Source organism: Strix uralensis, chromosome 2, assembly GCF_047716275.1.
Source record: "Strix uralensis isolate ZFMK-TIS-50842 chromosome 2, bStrUra1, whole genome shotgun sequence".
Lineage (NCBI taxonomy): Eukaryota > Metazoa > Chordata > Aves > Strigiformes > Strigidae > Strix > Strix uralensis.
This window is the reverse complement of record NC_133973.1, coordinates 14,523,551-14,546,373: the sequence shown is the minus strand read 5'-3', so window position 1 is coordinate 14,546,373 and position 22,823 is coordinate 14,523,551.

Here is a 22,823-nt window from a genome sequence, read left to right as displayed (position 1 = left end):
CCAGGAGAAATGAGAAAGTGTACCCTTTACTGCTGGGTGGTCATCGGTGGCACAAGGGAACTGGTGTCGGAGCCCCAGTTCTGATGGTCTGGAAGAGTGAAGAAGAGTTTAGAATATCCTGCAGGGTCCTGAGCCTGCCGTCATCCTCAGATGAAGGAGCTGAAGCCTACGGACAAGGCAGCAGGGCTGCCGGATGAAGGCCACTCAGTGAGTTCTGCTGCATAGTGTTTGGAAATTCAGTAAAATTTGAAAAGGTGATACCAATAGGGGAAAAACTGCTTATTTTGTTTCATGCTTTCAGTTGGAAATGTGTGGCTCCACATTCATCCTTCATACAAAATGCTGAATATATAATCCTGATGAATTTATGGAAAATCCACTGCTATTGAATGAGTTCAAACACAGACATGGTATGTTCCCTGTCAAGAACAGAGAGCTTGCTGCTCAAAGGCCAGCTATTTTCCATTAACCTTGGAGACCACAAAGTGACAAGTAGGGAAAATTTGCAAACAAGGTTGCAAACCACAGTATAAGCTTCTAAATGGTATCCAAATTTGTGGAGTCCTGATAAACTTTTATGGGAATCTTTTATTTTTTTCCCTGTATTTTAAGGAAAATATGACAATTCTTGTTCAGTGGGAATCACCCATTTGATTTCTGTGTGACACTTCAATAGTTAACTTGTTCAGAATTCTGTTTTGCTTAACAAGTGCCTACGTCAGGTAGGTGAGGTCTATTTGTATGAGGGCTACCTAGAACTGATGTTATAACAAACACTAGTTGTACACACAACTTTACCCCAGTTAGTGGAAACAGGCCAGCTAACTCATGCTGCAGGTTGGGATTAAACAGGAAACTCAAACAAGAAAAAAATGCTTGGTAATAGCCAACTATCTGGTACCAGAAAAGCAACTGGTATTGGTCTTTTAAGAAAACACAGAATTCAAAACCATACACTAACATACACACTTACATACTTTGATTGACTAAGCATCACTTGCTTTTGACAAGGTGTGAAGTGTAATGGATTGACAGAATGAACAGTTCTTTAAAAAGCAGCAGCTTCACAGTTTAAACTGGTTTTGTAGCTTAAAATAAGTGTTTGTATGTTAGTGCTTAACTAAAGATATGAAGAAGGCACCAAACGGTAGAATAGCCTGGCAGTAACCTTCATATAGCCTTGGACTGTGGAAGGCATTAAAGTGTCAGGCAATAGGCCATGCAATGACACCATGCAGGAATACAAGTTAAGTTTTTCCTCTGGATACTTTTCTATAAAGACCAAAACAGTGATCCACACCAGACGTTTTAAATTGATCTGTGAGTTCCTATTAACTCTCAAAACAGGACACAAAACTGTTTCTTGGTCTATTTGAAAAGGAATCATTGAATGTTCATTATTTCTTTTGGGAAACGTGTAGTTCACTTGGAGGATTTGCTTTTTTACAGCACCTTGATGTGGCTGAGTTTCATAGAGATTTTCCTTTACAGGCATCAAAGACCATTAATGAAGCACTTTTTTTGTGAAGTCTTGTATAAAAGGAATATAATATACAAATCTTCTTTTAGAAAGTATGTCTACTATAAATTTGAGTGCTGTTATCAAGGGAAAAGTCTGTAATTCTTTCTAAAGAAACAGCAAAGGTTAAAAACCACAAATCTACCAAATAACCCATTGCCTTTCCAAGCTGGGTAAGAAATTAGGTGATGAAGCTGGACACTTGACAGGAAATCTTTTTCGAGCCATTTTTGTGCTGCAATAACAAAGGAGTGAACATGGGTTATTGCTAGCACAGGGCGGTTGTCAGTGTGCAAGAAGGCAAATCAATGAAATCAAAAAGATGCAGGGCAGGCAAAGATAAAAATTAGTAGAAGAAATATAAAATAGGTAATCCTTACTGATGAGGAAAAAATGGAAAGCATTAGAAACGTCAGAGGGAGTTAACTAAGTTCTGCAAAGATCAGTCATGGTACCTTTAGTGAATATGTATATTGAATAATTTTGGCAAAATGACTAGGAACATGGTGATGAAAGACACTAAGACAAAGCTTGGAGGCATCTTTAACGCAAAACAGATATGGAATATTTTGCACAAAATTGATATAACAAAAATGAAATAAAATGCACAGTACAAAAGCCAAGGCCTTGTACTTGCATGATAGGTGATACTGTAAGCTGGTAGTCTCAGTCTATTATGGCATAAAAGGAGAAAAGCCTGTCTGTAGCAAAGATTATTATAGACAATTCTAGAATTTGTCAAAGGTGTTCCTTGTAGAGAGCGAAGCAATAATGGCACTGTATATTGCAGTTAAGAGACTTCTTCAACCTCATTTAGAGAAACTTATACACTGTTGCTTCAAAAGGTTGCTCATTTACACAAGGTAGGGATGACCAGCATAATACCTAGGGGTTTTATTTCATATACTAATGAAACCTTGCAGAAATAATAGGATTATATGTCTCTAATGTGTAGGTACATTTAAAAATAAACCACAAGAGAGAATAGAGATGAGAAAAGAGAATAGGAACATTTTCTGTCCTGTGTATATGATAGCATAAGCTGAATTCGATGCCTGGTTGGTTGGGGTTTTTTTATGATGAACATGCTGTAGAACATAATTTTTCCCATGGTTTACAAGAAGCAGGTTGAAAATAATGGGAACACAGAAAACGTATCAGCAATGATAGATCATCTAGTAACCTGAGTGCCACTCTAACCAGTAAATGTACATTGGTACCGCTTATTCCTTAGTTAACTGCAAAAGAAAAAAACCAACATGATCAGTATTACAATTGTGAGTTTTTTAACACTCGAAATTTAGAGGACTTCTACCCTTTAGCAAAGTCATGCTTGTGCTCCATTTCGAGGGTGAGGGCCAGATCTAACTAACTGAAGCCTTCAGCCCCTTACAACAGTCAACATTGGCTTGTTTAGTTGCAAATGCTAGAAATGTACTTTCAAAAGCCATAGGCATGGACATAGCACTTAATAGCAATAAAGCAAAATTCTGTAGGTTTCAATTTGGTTTCAATTTGGATGTGATTAGGGCTGAAATATACAGAATAAGTTGAAGCAGGGTCCCATTTTTCAGAGAGCTGTTTGTTCTTTAGCATCTGCACTGCATACTTCAAACAATATGAGGTGTAAGTTGATTGATTGAAGTGTTCATTTGATAAAATACAATAGAAAATGAAATTACAGGCATCAGAAGTCATTTAGACACCTTTAACCATTAACTGAGAATTAACACAAGCCTATAAGATAAAAATAGGAGAACCACGAACAGAACAAGAGTAATTGGTATTTGTTGAGAGGAAATAATAACTAGAATTGAGTAGCCAGGGTAGACATGTATTGAGATGTGCCATAAAAGCTAGGATGGAAGTATGAAATAATAAGCAAGAAAGCAATTGCTTTTAAGGAGGATTGTTCTTTGGTAGATGCTTGTAGCTGACTATTTAAATGTTGAGTGTCCTGCTGAATTGCCACCTCTCTACTAAGAATTGCCAAACTGGGAATGAAGCAGAGTCAATTTAGGAAAAAGAAAGATAAGCTCCTGGAGGGAAAGTGATGATTAGAAATGTTAAAATACTGCTCAAACAAATCTGTTATACTGATGTCGTAGCTCTATGGTATAAGGTTCAATTGTTCTGATTACCATGTTCTTGCAGACCCCTACAGTGGAAGGAGCTATGTGAATGCAGCAGCTTAATGAACAAGGAGAGGAAGAAGATAAATATCAAGGCAAACACTGCTGGTGTGCTGAGAAACTAATTACTTCTGGGGGGGGCTGTAATCCAGAATGGTAAATATCTGAACTAGAGAATGCTGGATAGTCATAAAAGATGTGCTTCATACTGGGGCATACAGGAAAGGAAGCCAAACCATCACGGTATGGGAAAGGGGTGTAGCCATATCTATCTGAGGCATGAAAACTGGGGATCACAGTTGTCAGAAATGGAAGCATACACTCTTTAAGAGACAGCTGAAGAGACAAAAGAGGAAGTTACTTGAAATACAATCCATTAAAAGTTAAAGACTTCATGGCTACTTAAATTACTCTAAATTACTGAAAGATTAAGAACCATGTTTAAGCTGAGTATTTGTCTTTTGCACAAATACATTAACTATAGCCAATTAAATTTGCCTAATCAAGCTTAACAATGCTACATGCTGTTTCTCATTAGAAAGTCACTATTTTAAAAAAAAATTGACTACTTGAAATGTAATGGTAAAGAGATTCTGTATGGATCTCCAAGGGTGCAGCCATCTGACTCTCTGGCTTAAGAGTAAGTTGATGTCACTGCCTAGCATTTGTCCCAGGCAAAGTAAATGTTTGCTGTTGCTATTTCCTTTCTGAAACTGAAAAGCATAAGGAAATGATCACCTTCTTTTTGTAAAGCTATGAAAGTGATAAAAGTATCTCAGGTAATACTACAGCACTTCTGCTCATGTTCAGTAGAACCAGGGCTGTGACTCCAGCCTTCTTATGGCAGGTAATACTTAAGCCTCAGAACAAAACTCATCTTGAAACATGATGGCTGGACAAATGCTACAAAGCCTAGTGGGAAATCCAGGATGGACTAACAAGACTTAGGATTTCTGAGCTGAAATGAGCATGACTTAAGATGATACAGAAGTTACAGCTCTTTTTAAAGGCATAGGAATTATTATGGTCTTTATTTCAAAGTGCCTCGTTACAAACACTTACTGATTAAGACTGCAGGATGCTTGCTAATGGCTTCAGGTGTGACTCTGCTTCCCAAGAGCATGCTGAGTTGAAGATCTATGCTTATTGCTGAAATACAACTTCCCAGAGAGGTAGGTAGCTTCTCAGATATTCTTTAAGACTTTTACTGTAAATATACAATACAAACTGATGAAGCTGGCAAAACTGATGTTACTTACTGCCTCCATGTTAAGAATGCATCCATGTTACTCCCAACCCCACTGTAAGAAATTACTCAAAGGACTGACTCCATAGCTCCTGTGAAGCAGGCTGGTGAAGGGCAGGGGCAGCTCTTTCAGGAGCAGCCCACCACTCTTTACTTGTGTTCTGCCTATTCAGAGCAGGAAGGAGGAAAGATGTCTTTGGATTTTGTCACAGCAGAGGCTGCCTGGAGACTTCCTGGCATAAATGTTCAAATTTGTAACCCATCTTTTCAATTTGGTGGTAAAGACGAAGAGGTGTTTTAGGGACCTGGGAAGGTGAGCCTCTCCAGGGATCCCTTTATGGTGCATGGCCAGAGGGGATGATGGAGAGAGAGAGGCTGAGGGCACAAAGCAGACCTTGTTGGCAGGTATATGAGTAGCACCTACCTGGGGAAGGTGATCCCAAGGGGAGATGGGATTTTAGGAAGAGGACAGGTAGTCTCCATAATTTGATGTAAGAAGGATACGCAAGAAGGACTTTCATAGCCACATATACGAACAGAAACCAAATTTACAGGCAGTGACAACAGCATAAATTAGCACCTCAGGTCCCTAAAATCATAAATAGCAGTCAGTCCTGACTAGTGTTTTTCTTTCCTTGAGCATCAGGTGCCTCTTTCAGTTAAAGAAAAAACCAAACAACAAAAAACAGATTCTAAAGCCTTTCCTTCATCTTCACCCACCCCAACACAGTGTAAGATGCTGAAGATATATCTTAGGTTGGACTCTACTGAGAAAATAAATATGTGGCCCAGAAAGCTAATAGCTGGAAAATCCTGCCTTGCTGTCTCACTAGTTTCAAGCTTCTGTTGTGCTGGCAGAAGTTGCTAAAGCTGATACACTAACCCTAACAAAAACACGCTTGGACTGGGAGGGCTTATTAGCATAGAGCTGAAAGGAGGTATGTTACCAGAAATAGCTTCTGACACTATAAGGTGGAGCCACCAAACAAGTCATCCATGAATATGGTGCAGTTCATAAAAACGCATCCCTCCTCAACACATCTGCTCCTCTGCTCCCACGTTTTGGAAAAAAATTCTGCCTGCAGCTATGCTAACAGTCCTCACTAACCCTTTCTATCCTACTCGTTCAGTGGCAATCCCAAGCTTTTAATGAAGAACCAACTGAACAGAAAGATCAGGGGTTGCACAACTGTCCAGCAAGATGTGAAGGGTGGAATCTGAATCCCAAAATACAGCCTTCCTGAATGAGTTTTGAGCACTGGGCTACATCAGATGAGGTGAACAAATATGGTCTTGATACCTAAGAAGAGGAGAACCGTGAGTGTTTTAGCCATGCTCCTGGTTACATAGCAAACATGTTCAGTGTGAGCACCAATGGACAGTCCTTTAGGCTGTACCTAAATGAGCTGCAAAACTTAAAAGTTAGTATTTTAACAATTAATAATTTAATAATATTCTAAAAGTTAATAAAAGAGCAGGATATGTTTCCTCTGAAGGAACAGTAGTGCTTACTTTTTGAGATTTTGCCCAAGTGAAGAGCTGGACACCAGAATTATTCATGAACTTTTATTTCAAAATTATTCTTGTCCCTTTCTGGAGAGACAGACCAACCTTTGAGAGCCTCTAATTTGGTTTGAGTTGCCAGTCATTGAGGGTTTGCATTTTGTAGTGTTGGGAAAACAAAGAATGCTTACTGCCTGTCAGTTTTATTTTAGTCTGCTTTATACATTTACACAAGCTTACAGTGAAAAACCTCACATTTTATACTAGCAAAGAGAAAGGATTAGATTCTTGATTACACAGATTAGAAAATATTGTCCTTCTGTTATTGTGAGTAAAATCATCACCTGAGGCTTGCCCTTGGGTCTGGTGAGCAAATGAATCATTTTCTGACCTTTTCTCTGCTTGCAGGCCTGACGGACACTGGTGTCTTTCCATGGCTATTTTTCTGCAATACAAAATTTACACAAAACTTTTGACTATGCCTGAATTTCAGTGATGTCACCGAGCTTCTCTGGTAGCCTCCTGCAATAAATCTAAAGATGACCATTCTACTGCCTTTAGACATGAAGTCCCCTCCTCATCCCATTCAGGTCTTCAGACCTCAGTGACACTCAACCCTTTTGGATAATTATCCTGGTGCAGCTCTTCTTGCTTGTAAAACCGCTAAGTTATTTTTCTGGAGCCACTGTATCGAAAATGACCCTGTTGACAGTAGCTGTAAATCAATGGCAAACTCAAGTAAAACTTGGAGGTAAAGCAAAGTCTGCTAATGTGGCCAAAAGTCAAATTAGCCAAGAGTTATTTATTGGCAATTAAAAGCTTAAAAGCTTAAACTAGGCCTATAATCTGTACTTTTCGTAGAAAGCACTGCAGGTCATACGAAATAAAGCACTTGTTTAACAAATTTGGGATAGTTAATAGAAGTAAAAGTCAGAAATCTATGATTTTGCACTGCAGTCACAGATGCTTGGCCACTTGTACCTTTAGCCTAGGCAGCCTTTCATGATAATTCATAAAACTGGGCATTCATAAAACTTACTTTGGCAATTGGAAGCAATCTGGGTATTGGACAAGTTTGAAATAAGCTCCATTTGCTTTCACTTTATGTCCATGTTGTTGAATAAATAGGTAAATTTTTGTTAAATAAAGAAGCTTTAAATCCATATTGTTATACAAACCAAGCCAACTAGGCTGGATTTGGAAAAGCCTGAATAGCCTTCATATAAAGAAAATTAAGGGCAAGATCAAGTTTACTTGTGCTAGTAGAACAAACAGCACCAACTGCCAGAAACATCCTACGGTAAAGTATGTTCATGTAGAAGAAGAGCAGAAGAAACTAACATAGAATTGATCCTGATCACCTTCAAAAGTCTGTGGAAATATGAACCGCCCTCATACTATGCTCATCAGATAAAATGAGAATGCTTATAATAGGCATTTTGATAGCTTTCATTTACAAACCTGTAACTAATAATTGTACCAACAAAAATGTTAAAGTACTGGAAGCAAGCAAATAAAGTACATTTAAAGAACCGAAAAAGAGGCTTCAGTCTGTGAATTATGACATATAAATAACTCTAGACCAAGTGAGCAGTCACAGAATTGACTAAGAAAGAGTTGACAACTGCTCTGTTTATGGTTTTACGGGAATATAAGCAGGCTTCATTCAACTTAAATTTTTAATGAGAATCTCCTTAAAATCAGTTTCTGTTTATGCTTGCCAATGTCTACTGCTAGTTATAATTTTTGTTAACTTCAGTCTCTCTCCCCTTCCAGTCCTCAATGTGCAGCATTTGCCAGTGGGGTAAAGAAAAAAGGAAGCAGAGTAACTTGGAGAAAAGCAGCTAGAGTACTGTCTCACAGTTCTTCATTCAATTCCTTTAATTGTCTTAATAGTGGAGTTTTAAGAAATCACATAAATAAAATACTACAAAGTGTTTGAGGAGAGAAATGAAATCTGCATGCAAAACTATGCATGCGGGAAAGACCATGTTCTGTATATGCCTTTTAATGATGAATTGTTTTAAAAATGAGGTATATTACTATAATTTTTTTTGTTATAGTGGTGGTGAAACTAAAGGTCACTTGTTGTTTAAAGTATTTTTCTCTTTAATCATGCTGTGATAATCTGGCCCTGTCAGAATAAAACCAAAATAATGCTGTTTTCATCTATGTCAGAATAAGCAATAAGGAGAAAATAACCTTTGTAGAATACAAGCAAATCAAAGGATATCTTGGATCAAAATAGTTTCTATGACCTTCACTATTAATTTATAATTTCTTTGAAAAAAAGCTGCAGTAATGAAAGGAAACAAAAGTACAGACAAGCACACTGCAGAGCTATGTGGAAACACACTTTTGAACTTTTGACTTCTCTGATGCCTTTTGTTTGCTAATCCATGTGTCAGAACAGCGTCCAGGATTTCTGAGCAGAGTCCTGGGGTTTAGGCACACCTGACTGACTTTTGGTCGCTGTGACCACATGCTTTGCATGCATGACAAGTCTATATCTATCTCAACTGTTTTATGTACTCCATTTCACTGTGTGCAACGGTCTTTGGAGGAGTAGTCAGCTAATTTGGTGTTGGCTACCTTATGCATTTCTGGCAGTCCTTGTATAATGGTCTGCAGTGCACTGCAGCATATGCCTGGTTTTAATGGTAGGGGTTTGCTAATAATAGCCATTGCTTTGAGGTAAGTAACGGACTGATAACCTCCATAACCAAAAGCATGACACCTGGCTATGGTCCAGGGCTCCCTGTGATGTGCGCACCAAGGTACTTTTCTGTGGAGAAACTGGAGTAGTTGCTCACACAAGTCATTCACCTCTGGCATGTGAGCAGGAGATTCTCTTTTTAAGGTCACTTTAAACTTTTCTTCTTCATTTACTCCTAACATTCAAAAGGATGCAACAGAATGTTTAGTAATGCTCTTAATACCAGCCAGTGCTATAATATGCTAGAGAACTGTAAATGTTAGCCTAAGTTGGAAAACAACTAATAACAACACAAAGGGATGCTTGTTTTTCCCTACAGTGGTTATTCTGCATATGCAGTTGTTCTACCGACAGTACCCGCAGTGCTTCAGTCCCAGAAGCCAGAAGTGAAGCCAGCTATGTGCTGCAGTGCAGTACAACTAATAGCAGCCTTGCCATAGCTTGTTTGATACTGTCAGGAGCCTGCAAATAGTCAAGAGTCCCTTCCCATCTGCTACCTCCTGTATGATGTATGCAGCACCTGTACCAAAAGCTTTAAGCCATATAGCTTTATTTGTAATACTGACTCATTTATAGCTCATCTTGTACAGCATGAGAGCTCTTCTCTCTTCTCCTGACACAATACAAGAGACTCCCATTAAAAATGGCACCAACAGTGAAAACCATGATAGAATTTAAAAGCAGACAACTGGACACTTACCCACTGCCTGATGTGTTTTTCCCATGCATGCAGTAGCTCAGGAGACTATCTCATCAGCTAGACACAGTCTCTCCCTGACTGGCCCATTACCTTCCTAAAAGGAATCTTTCATGTCCAGAACTCTTTCATATCATGTTGTCTCATTTTTTTTTTGTCCCTGCATTTATGAATTCAGGGAAGAAATGGAGAGAGAGAGGTATGTAACCGCTTGATACTGCTTCTTTTCAGCTGTCTGAGCAGTCTCTCCTAACCTCAGGAGCTTTTGTGCAGCTCTGCAAATCTAGAGCATATTTGTGAAACTGATTTGAGACACATTTTCTAGGAAAACTCTGCAACAAGCCAGTTCACCCTGACTTATTTAGATTTCATTGCATTGTTATTCTGAAACAAAACACTAGGAGGTATTTGTGGGTGATGACCTGACAGCATATTGCATTCCTCCAGCTCCACATACTTACCCTGTCTTTAATACACTGTGGCTGCAAGTGCAGTGGCACATCAAATAGCTTGTCTAAGGCTGAGCAAGCCTTAGCGTAATGTTTTCATAGTTCAATTTTATTCTATAATTGACACACAATTAGGAATAGACAGACAAGTAAATATTCAGGATCTTTGCTTTTTGTTGGAGTGAGAGAAATGATTCAGAATTTGCTGGTGAGATTCATTCTTGGGTTTGATACTTAGCAGTTTTAATTTAAGGAGCTAGCTAACCTATTAGATCCTCAGTCCTGTGGAGAGATTTAATAAGAATACTATTATGAGGCTGTTTCGGTGACAGCTATAATCTCTTAGTTTAATTTTCTAACTAAAGATATTTCTGCTGCTGGGGTCCCACTGATCAGATATCTGATCTTCAGTATTGGCATCATTTGAAATAACATCACGTGGGCCGCAGTTGTAAATAACAAAGAGAGAAATAAGGCTAATCAGTTATGTGAGCCATGACTCAGCTCTGTTGCCCAAATTAGAAGTGTGTTAGTTCCATTAAATAAACAACCAATTTAGCCAATTTTTCTGAGCCCTCCCCACAGTTGAAAGCATGTGTAAAAGAAGTGAGGAGATAAAGCATACTTTGCTTTGTAAAGCTATATGAATAACTCCCGGCTGTATGAAACAACACTCTAAGTGTCGAAATGGCAGAAGATATTCCCATCCTTTCTTCCAAACTGTAAATATTCTGACAATCAGAACCTTGCTAGGGAAAGGGTGAAAGCTCCTCCAATGCCCAGTTACAAGTATTTTTCCATTAGAAAGGAAGTTTTAAATTGTAATGTCACATTTGAGTAATTTTATCCTACCATTTCTATTGTGTTTTGTTTTGTTTTAATGCTGTTATAGTACATCCCCTGCAGTAGCACATCTATATCACCATCAGGGAAGGATTTGCATGATCTCACTATGCTGACAGATTTGGCAGACCTGGTACACTCTTTTCTACAGTATTCTTCCTTCCCCACATGCAAAAAAAATGCATTAAACCCCTCAATTTCTATTCAAATAGTTTCCAAAAAAGTTTATGCTCCTGTCAAAACCACTGAACTAACCTCATTTCTACATTAGATTTTCCCAGTGTTTTGCTTGGGACTTTTGTAATTTCTTTTTGTTTAAAAGTAAAATGTAATACACATTTTTTTACATCCCATAAAAATTTAAAATTGCATAGTTCTAAACAATGGTTGCTTCAAGTTTTATGATGGCAGAACTAAACAGGTTTGACTAAGATTTCCAAGATGGGAGAGGAAGAAGTGTCTTGTATCTCCAGTAAATCAGGAACCTGATACACAACTTCACCTGCTACTTTAACTGGTCTTCCTCATTAATACATAAACATAGTCACTTGAATTAAATGAAGAGTTCTTTGCTTCTCCTTCTATCCTGCTTTTCAAACACTTTTATCATAATCTCTTCTTAGACACTGGAAGCATACTTTGTCCCGTTAGGAAAATTTAATAGATTCTGCTAAGTATTTCTTTGCCTTCCCTGCATGTGCTAAGAAATTAAATTCTTTACTATTCATCCTCAAAAAGCAGTATCACTGCCTTTTTCACAGCCTCAGAGTAAGTTACATGGCTCAGCAATCCACAGAAGGAAATAGAGGTCACTACTTTTCCATTGCATTTTTGATTCATTTGAGGACATAGTATAAGCTTTTTATCCCATTTGGAAATAAGGTGTTGAACCTTCACACTATATGTTTTGATTTGAAGGACAGATGCCAAATGCGGGCACTGGAATCAGTTTAAGAATGCAGCAGAAAGGACATCTTAAAAAGCTGAAAGCAAAATATCGTTTCTGGTGCTCTGTCTCTCCTTTAATTGCAATCACCAGTAAAGATCCTAATCAATGCACATAAATTGTTCACAAGACTACAAGGACTGAATTTTGAATCTGCAGTTTGGGGGTTACATGGACTTTAATAAGAATTAGTACTTATGGTTATTCACTTTTTTTCTGGAATCTTCCATTAACATTCCACCTCAAGGGCACCAAATGCATTCATTTTACTAAAAAAACTGAAACATTAGACTGATGTCTAACCCTACCTGCAGTGCTGTGTCCAGCTCTCAGGCTCCCAACATCAGAAGAACATGGACATGATCGAGCAGTTCCAGAGGAGGCCACAAAGATGCTCAGGGGGCTGTAGCACCTCCCCTGTGAGGACAGGCTGAGAGAGTTGGAGTTGTTCAGCCTGGAGAAGAGAAGGCTCCGGGGACACCTTATAGTGGCCTTCCAGTACTTAAAGGGGGCCTACAGGAAAGATGGGGAGGTACTACAAGGGTATGTAGTGATAGGACAAGGGGTAATGTCTTTAAACTGAAAGAGGGTAGATTTAGGTTAGATATAAGGAAGAAGTTCTTTACTGTGAGGGTGGTGAGACACTGGCACAGGCTGCCCAGAGAAGCTGTGGCTGCCCCCTCCCTGGCAGTGTTCAAGGCCAGGTTGGACGGGTCTTTGAGCAACCTGGTCTAGTGGAAGGTGTCCCTGCCCATGGCAGGGGGGTGGAACTAGATGATCTTTAAGGTCCTTTCCAACCCAAATCATTCCATGATTCTATGATAAAATCAGTCAACCTGCATGTCTTTTCAACATTTTGTGTTGCTTTTCAAACTCCTTCTCAAAGAACCTTTAGGTGAACTCACCGACCATGTCTATTGGTTTCATGGTTATGTCAGTTCTCCTTTACTTTTCAATAAGCAAATGTTTGTCATCTGCTAAGCCAGACTTGAAAGCATAGTTATATTATTCTGCTCCCTTTCTACTTCCCTTTCACTTTTGGCTCAATTTCAGAGTAAAAACTGTTTACCCAGCTTTATTCAAGTGGATGTCCCTTCATGTTGATCCAACTTGCCAAATCTTTACTCTATTAATTTCTCTTTTCTAACTTGAATTCTCAGTGCTATGCACATATAAATACTTATTTTATTGCCAACATCTATCAGTACATGTATGATTCCTTTGCAGTCTGAAAAGAAAAACATTTTGGGTTCACTGCCGTATTACTGCCACTTTGAAGAAAAAGCTCTCATCTCTGGAGACCTTGGGTTTCACTGCATTATTCTTCTTTTATCTTTCCTTCTGAATGCATTGTTTTCATTGCATTCTCCATAGATATGAATTCTTTCAGGAAAGTAGAAATTATAGGTATGTTGATTTCTATACAAATCGATAGCTCTTTCTAAATGTACCTTATTTTCATATTAAGGTAAGTGCATTACCTCATTTAAGAGTGTTTAATAAGTGAGGACTGTAAAGTCCATTTGAATTTCATATTTGTGCTTCCCCTGAACTAGCTTAATTATACTGATATCTGAAGGCAGTGCCCACTTACAAAAGCTAGTTAATGAAATACTGGTATTCAAACTCTGATATTCAACCTCCTAGAGAATAAGCAACAGAAAATTCCTCTCAGAACACAGTATAGCAAAACTTTAGTTAAGAATCTTCATATCAGCCCATTCCTGAATAAAAGCCTTCCTCTAGTTCAGTGATTCTAGTGCAACCAGACTACTTTAAAAGACTATTCTGTACTTTTCCCTCTACAGTATTACCTTCATATTATAGTCTTTATGTTCTGTACTTTTCACGCTTGAGAGAGTCATGGAATGACTTTAAGAAGGTGACCCTTTAGAAAGCTGGTAAACTTTCAGAAAACCCTTGTTGTATTATGTTAACTTCGGCCTATAATGAAGGATTATAACGGTGCTTTAGCACCAAGGAGGTGCTATAGGCAATGATATTAAAAAAACCCACCTTGTTTTCCCACTGTTGCTTCTAATTATTCATTTTGCTTCTTTATAATATTGACTCCTTGCACTTTCCCTCCTCCTCTCACAACACAAACATATGTGCACACATTTTATGTGCTAGTTGTTCAAGATTTTATTTAAAAAACTGTAGGTTGTAGCATGAAGGATGGATGGTTAAAATCAGCCACCACTTATCAACAGCCCTTACCTACGTTCCTTAGGAACACACACTGTGCTTCCTGAAGCAGCTAGATTTGCATGAGGTACCTAGCCTTCATTTCATTAAACGCTGACAGTGTAGCATGCTAGATGTAATGTTTTGCACTTATAGAGGTTCTTCATCTTGGAGAGCAGTAGTGCTCTTGGTACATGAAAATCTGTCAAGCGCTGAACCAACCAAATAGCATAAATACCTAATATAATCCAAACTGGTACTGAAATTTCTTTGTGGCGATACGGACAACTTGGAATAAAGGTAGAATATATTCTACCATAGCTGTGAGAGTACCTTTATGGCTATTTTCCACTCAAGTAGCTGCATTACTACAGCAAGATTTTTGAGATGAGCTTGCTAGATTAAAAGCTGTGAAGGTCTAAATTCATTAATATATATTATTAATTCATGTATATTCATTAATTTGGTACACCCACAATACTTAATGAGACTGGACACAGTGAAAACCAGCTGCTCATAGCTCATCTGCAGTATGCACACTATCTGTTGCTATACCTATCCATTTATTGTTTAAGATTGGCAAATCAGCCTGGAGAACTGAATGTCTGAAAAGATTACCTCTGAATAAATACACCTTTTCCTAACAGGAATGCAGGAAAATCAGGCAGTGAAAATAGTGGCTAATAGCCTGTCCAGAAAGGAAGAGAAAATTTATTCAGAGACCACTTCAAGTTTGCAGGTAGCAAAAACCACATGCAAGTTAATGCCTTTCATAAACTGGCCCAGCTTCTATTTTAGTCTAAGAACTTTAATAATATTAAGTAATACTGAAAGATTTTATTGTCAAATGCCTTGAAAACTGTTTGGCTGTCTATATAGTGTATCCTAAAAGCTGCTATTTTTCAGTCAAATAAAACAAATAAACTTTTGCTTATATCTTAAAAATGTAACTGATCTTCTTTTTGCTAAATATTACAGGACTACCAAGATTTTCAATGCCATTTATTAATATATTAAAATCACCTAAAATAGAGTACCTAAAAAACAGAGAGCTATAGTAGATACAATCAACTGAAAGAAGAGTGAAGCAATCCCAAACATACCATTAATAAATCATTACTTCAATTTTATTGTAAAAAATTATTACTAGTTAAAAGATCTAAACAGAATTCGGGGAGATTTAACGTAATTCATTTGCCCACCAAAAAGGGAGGTTTTCAATCAAAACCTCTTCTTAGCTATGATTACACCGATTTATAACCAGATTGGAGCTGAGAAGAGTTCAAGGTAGGTCAGCTTAAGCTGTGGACACGAAGGAAGCTGTTGCAAAACAAGTTAAGCACACTACCTTTGGCCCCTGTTATCTCAGGCACCGGCTAATTGAACAGCAACTTCCCTGAGCTCTGAGCCTTTCTCTCAGGTGGATGAGAAATAAATTACAGGGGCAAGGTTTCAGAGATATAGTAAGTTATTAGGTTTCAGACAACTGTAACTTAGAAGTAAATGAGAAAAATTACTAAGGCCGTACGAACACACAGTTAAGAAGTGGAATTTTAAGAGAAACAGAGAGGAGCCAAGTCTAGAAAAAGAAATGCAAAAAGAAGATGAGATCTATAATATAATAATCTTTAAAATGAAGTGTTAATTATTCATCATTACACTGATATGTTTGGTTTCTGTGAAAATTAGTAGACAGAAGAACTGAATCTGCTGTACAATAAGAAATGTACCATGCAGCTTGCAAATTGTTAATTATAACTGCAATGTTGTACTGTCACAATGTTGTAGTGACAGCTGTCTTCCTAAAAGAAGGTAAATGTGGGAAGAAGTAGCAGCATGCCAAGCATCCCTCTGTCTATGAAAGGGGAATCAGTCTCTGAAAAACTTTTAAGAGTATTTCCTTGGCATACTAACAAATGCCAAGCAGCATTTGAAAATTTGTTTGCTTCCATAGCAATGAAAACCTATGCCCCCAGACAAATGGAAGCTATAAAACCAGAGCTGGGATCCCAGTCTAAAAGTAGCCCTGTGAAGACAGACTGAGGTTGAGTTGGTCATTTGTTTCCATGGCTAAGGGATGTCTCAAATGGAAATGATAGCTGGAGCTAAAGATTAATGTTGTCTATATATTTAGGTTTCCCCTAAGTGAAAAAACACTTTGAGGCACTTTTGCAATGTTTCCAAGTTGCGATCAAGAGCTCTGTCCCTTGTTTCCTAGAATAAACGTAGCCTGAAGCTCGCCCAGTGTCAAATTACCTGGGGTAACCTGACAAGTAGAGTACATATCATTTACGTTAGCTGTTTCTGGAGAAACATGAGTTTTGAAGAAAAAGGCTTTGGCTGCTTATTGTCTAAGAAAATAAGAGAGTGGCAAGGCAGAAGAGTTTTCTCACCCAACTATGAGAGTGGGTACATCAAATGCCAGGATGTGGAGCAGATTTTTCCAGGTGAACATTGTCTTGTGCCTTCTGATAAAGGCACCTAGTCAAGAGGTCTCCAGGAGTCAAGGAAATCTCAACTTACCCTGTGATGTCTTGAAAGCTTCATGCCTCTAGAACTCCAAATAGCAGTGGTCCATGAATAACAGACAATGATTTAATTAACTCTTGATTATTTCTTGATGTAGTTAAGTGGAAAAACCTACTACCAGCAATTGACATTGAAGTAGTATGCTATCTGGCCAATGAAAATGAAGAAACCACCTACTACTTCTGTCTGTTCTCTTGATTTTTGAAAAACACTGTCCATGTGAAACATTTAAAACAATTGCCTTTGTCAGTTAATAAGCTGGGTTGCACAGTTGTCAGTACATCCTACAACTAGATTGTAATTGTTCTGCTATTTTGCTGCTGCTGAACATTAAGTGCATATGCTAGATCTTTGTCTTGATTTACTCTGACAATTTTAATAGCAACGCAGAGCTTAGTGTATGATACCCCTTGATGAGACTATAATACTGGCTTACCGAAAAGTAGGTCCCAAGAAAGTTGCTAATGACAGAAGAAAGATACCAATTAAATTCTTCATATTTTTGTCCTATTATACTACTGTGCTTGTTGTGTATCTGTTAATGAGATGTTGACTGAAAGAAAATTCCAATTTTAAAATGTTCCATCGTTAAACAAGCAAACTCCTTTCTAACTGACAAATACAAAGTTATTTTTATTGGCAAGAATACCACTTTAACAACTGCAGAAAAGGACAAATTTTAGATTAAGAAATAAGAAATCATTCAGACTAACAGAAAAGAGGTATAGGTAGAATTGCCTGGGGAATAATTCATGCATGTTCACCTCTATTTCTGACAGTTTGAGCTGGTTGCTTTCAAGTCAGCCTTAGCAATCTGTAATCACATAGTCTTTTGTAATATAGCAACTATTCTTTTTCCTCTCCACAGCCTTGGGTGAGTACAGTTTCAAAACTCAACCTAATGTCCAGATTTTTTTAAAAGTTGTGACTATGAATGAGAATGCACTAGATTGCTAAAGAAGTCTTGAGAGTATTGCAACTATTGTCTTCAAGTTGCAAAATCATTACAACTGGACAAAACACATTAAATTTTATTTTAGATTGCTCTAACAAAGATTACTTTTAGAACAAACCAGAGAATATAAAACACAATGTCATGAACAAGCATTAGAATAAGAGGTTAAGATAAAACATGTTATGTACAATGGCTAATTTTTGAACGTAATGTGCTTCAATCAGCTGTCCCTATTCTTTATTTAATCCCCTTTGCAAGGGCACAGAGGAAAAAAAAATTAGAGGGAACACGTTGAACCTTTTCATCAAAGGGTAATTTTCCAATGGCGATAGCAAGTCTTTGACATTTGCAACACAATATATTAAAGTTTGAACTGGAGTTTTGAAACTTTTGAAAAGTACTTTTATCGCAAACACTTGGAAGAGGAATCACAATGGAGGGAAAATCCAACCTGAAAAATGTTTTGAAGTTTATTAAAGGCTCAGAATTGCTAAGCTTTGTATTCACTAGTTGAGTAAGAAAAATTTGCACTATTCCAATAAAGCTAGGTATTGCATCCAGGCTTACGGAGTGAAAAGCAAACAAAAGTGGCGTATTAAAAGGGTGCTCCCTTCTAAAATCAACATCGTGTAGAGGCAGATGCTACTTCCCTGAGCATGAAATGAATAAATGTTGCCTCATTAAAGATAAGTCTCCTCAACAGATAAAGTAAAGTAAGGAAGGAAAGAAGTTCAGTTTGATGAAAACATTGCACCAGGTGGAAGTCAAGTATTCACCTCTTGAAGCACAATCACATGTCTCAGAGACTTTATGTCCCACAATCTGCCAGTGAAATGAGTGCAGTGGGTAAAAATATATAGCGCATACAGTCAGTACCTTTATAGCTTTGGACTATGTAGAAGTCACAGGAACATCCACAGCAAGGAACTGCTCAAGCGCTTTCCTTCAATAAGTGGTTGCTTATTGATAGTCAAAGTAAATGAAATATGCAATAGTTATGATCCTTGGTTTTGCCCTTTTCTTGTTCTTCCTTTGTATTTTTATTGCTTTGGTATCCACATATGACCACTGTTAGAGACTGGATGCTAGCTTAAACGGATCTTTTCTCTGAATTACTGTAATCATGACTGTATGGTCTCTTGACTCATCTCTGTTCACTCAGCTCTAGTGGAGTCTGTAGATTTGGACACAGACTTTACATCCATGGTTAGGCTTATTAAAGTTGTATGTTTTTTCAGAAGCAGTTTCACATAAGTCATTGAAAAGGTTAAAGATGATGCCTTCACTATTTTAAACTGAAGTGTATATATAATGTCTACGTAGGGATTCCCAAGTCTGCATTTATCCTAAATTGTGTCTTGGAGTAGAATTGTTTAGATTTGGATTTTGGTAATTTGTTGGTTCCTGTCAGGAGAAATATCTGTGTTGAAGAGACTTTATTTTTGAGACATGAAGGCACAGTAAATTTCCCGTGGTACATGATTTTTCTCGGGTACACTCCTAATAGTGTGACCTCTCTATGATTCTACTGCATGTGAAATCTGTGAGATAAGCTCCTGTGTAAGTATGGCTTCAGATTTGGTTTTTTCCTATAATGACTGTTGCTGGAGGTGCTTTAAGTGGAAGAATTTCTGGATTGGTAGGCAAGTAGATAGCTATGAGATACTGTCACTATGCAAACTAATGGGAACCAGGCATGTTTTATTTTTATCTTGAAGAAGCTTGCAGGAGGCAACCCTATATCCATGCAATAGACTAGGAGAGCAAAATGACCTTGTGTCTGACTGGGCATGAATAATACTCAGAAACAAAAATATCATTAGCTTGTATGTGTCTTTCCAAAGAAAACCTGAATTAAGAGTTCATTCTTCTTTACAGCAGCAAGAAATTACTGATGTAAGAAGTGTATACAAGTACCAGGGCTTTTCAAAAGTAGATTTCAAATCTGGGGCGTAGTAGGTCTGTAGGGAAGGAGGAAGGGAAGTGAAGTTTCTATTCTCAGTCAGGTACCTAGAAAACCACTGGTGACCCTATCTAAAATTACTTGAAATCTCTGCTAATGGAGGTTCTTGATAATGCTGGAGATGAGCAAGTATAAGACCTCTCCCAGGGCCTTGCAAATGAAGATGGAATTACATTCTTGGCCCCAGCCCTGCTCAGTTATGTACTGCAGACATCACTTCTCATCATGTTTGGCACTAGAAAGTCTTTTTTCAGAGCAGCAGGGACAAGGATATTATAGTCCTGCCAGCCTGTGAGCATGCACTGTGGTCTCCACCATGGGGAAAGCCTGTCTCCATTGCCCATGGGTGCAACAGATTTGCTTGGGAGTGGGATCTTACGAATACTTACCAAAAGGCGTTGTATCGTCAGGTCTGTTGTTGCTCCTGGAGCTAACCTGGGCACAGTTGATCCAGTCGCCCAGGCCTCATGCGGCTCTGAGCATAATTTCAGCCTGAAGCATGGCAGGAAACCATGTTCCTTGGGCAGCTGCCAGGGATATGTTCTGCGGGAGATGTGTTTTCATGGGGCTGCAGATCCCCTGGCCAACAGCCAGCTGTGAGAGCAAGGCTGCTGACGCCTCTTTGCCATGGTGGAGGCGTGTCCCAGAACAGCTTGCTAACGCACCAGCTCTACGGGATGGTTTCAGCAACTTTACTGAAAGACTCTTTCTCACTCCTGGTACTTGTAGTTGCAGTCAGTCCCCCTGCAAGCTGCTGCCACAGGCCTGGTGTTTTCAGCTTGTGCTGGGAAATATTCCTTCAGTTACACAGCTCATTTTTCTCCCTTTCTCCTCCTTTCCGTGTATCTGTACAGGGCCAGGGTTTAAATTATTTATCTCCAGAAATATTTGACATATGAAGTCTCTCCACTGCCAGGGTCTATCAAGAAATATACACAGAGAGAAAGTTGTTTTCCCCTGCAAACTCACTGGTAAGTTCCTGAAGCAAAATCAAGAAACAAAGGTGGAAGCTAATAACGGGAAGTTTAAGCTATGAATTATTCTCATGCCATAGATTGTTTGTTGAAGCTTGAAGAGGTGGATCTTTTACGTCATGCAACATATTTTCTTCTGAGCAATAGAATGAGCAGCAAAAAAATGATCAGTTCTGCTTCCACATGAGGTGAGTCTTTTGACGAGCGGTGTTCTTAGCCGAATGCTCAGACATGTTCCCAAATGATAAGAGCACAGATCAAAAATCTTACACAGAAAATGAACTAGAAAACCCTTAGGACCAGAATAAATACTATCTCACTAGGAAATTAATTCCGATAGGCTCCTATCAACTTTAATTACTTTAAGACTATTATCCATGTAACAAGCTTCTCTGGCATTTCTAAGGAACAGGTATATTTAATAAATGAAGAACTTAGTAAAAACTATTCCCTAATTGCACTCATTAGAAAATTTAAGCTACAAGAAAACCAATAAAGCTTCTGCTGTATCTCACACAGACAGAAATTAATGAACAGTTATCTTAAGTCTGAATTAGCAAACACCCTTTGCTTTCTTGAATATGATACCTTAGGCATCGTTTCAATGAAAGAAAATGTCTTATACATATTCTGATTAACTGCATGCTAGTCCTCAGTCTACAGTTTGAAAACCATGTTGCCATTAATTAATGATGCACTGCTGTCAGAATAATAACAGATAAGGAAATGAACATATTGAAATTGCACATGTACCAAAAGAAAGGCAAAAGAGAAGTTACAGAAATGTTCATTTGGATTAATTATTTTTTTAAAAACCCCACAAATAGTGCATGAAGTCGCTTCCTTTCACACAACTTACTACACTCAAAGTTCTGTAGTAAAAAGAAGCATTTTGTCTGCCTTTTCACACCTTCTTAATCATTGGCTTTCTGGCTGACTTTTGTCAATATAACTGTATTCTCTACTAAAGATGGCACATGGAGGGAGTATTTCTGTTGTATGTCAAAGGAATCAGAAAGTTTTCCTTTAACATTTCTGAATTTTATTTCTTTACCAAGGTGTACTTAAATTCTCTGCCTCTTCTCCCTCAGAAATAGTCAGGATCCTGTATTGCATCTTACCCCCAACCAAAGCTTAAGGCAGGCAGGACTTCAGTGTTAACATATATTTGAAATGCTGTCTCTAGGTAGCAAAAAATGATTTGTTTTGTAAAGAAAAGTTAGCTACACACAGCAAGAAACTCTTCAACTAATTAGACACCTCATGTTGTAAATACGTAGTTAAATGCTTGAGTTAATACTTTGATCAGTTAAATACTGATCAAAAGTATCTTAAGTAAACTGTTGAGACAATGTGATGCTAAGTATCATTTGAACCAATCACACGTGTTTTGTTTCAAACCTAAAAGTAAATAACCTCTCACCATTTGGTTTGATAACCTTTCTCCTTCTCAACAAAAGGTCGTTTAAGGTTGCTGCTTTTCTTCCAGTTTGGTCCCTCTTGGAAGCAATATGGACTTCAACTCTCCTTTTTGGAGGTTATCTAAGACTGGTGCAGGAAAGGGATGAAAAGGTTAGGATGACCTTTTCATCCCTCTGCTTTGCCCTGAATGGAGAGATATTTTGTTACTGGGCTGTATAATTAGGACCTCCTTCACTTCATTAGATCTTAGGCACCCTGTTGGGCTAGCAACAAACTGAACCATGTTTCCAAGGAAAGCCTCCTCTCCTGCATGTAATGTCTTAATTAAAAACTGAAGTCATTCTGAATCTTAAAACTTGGACAGGTTTTATTTTGATCACAAAGAGGGATGCAAAAAGAATTGCTTTCTTATATAGGAATAACCCAGAAGGTACTGGAAAAGTGTATTATTAATCTGCCTTACTGGAGAAAGGCCTCTGACTGTTGAGAGATAAATCTCTAGTGTGATTGAGAACTACAGTACCACTTCTGTAGGTTTCATGGTAATTAGGAAAAAATGCTGAAAAGTAGAGCTGTTCTTCCACAACTGCATTTTTGGAAACTGCTAATTACAACATACTAAAGAGTGAAGGGGGTAGTCAGCTTTAACCAAGGTATTCTTTGTCAGATGTAGTGTTTTCTGGTTAAATATTAAAAACTGATTTTCCAAGAGAAATTGAAATTACACAGTTTCGTCTTTAGC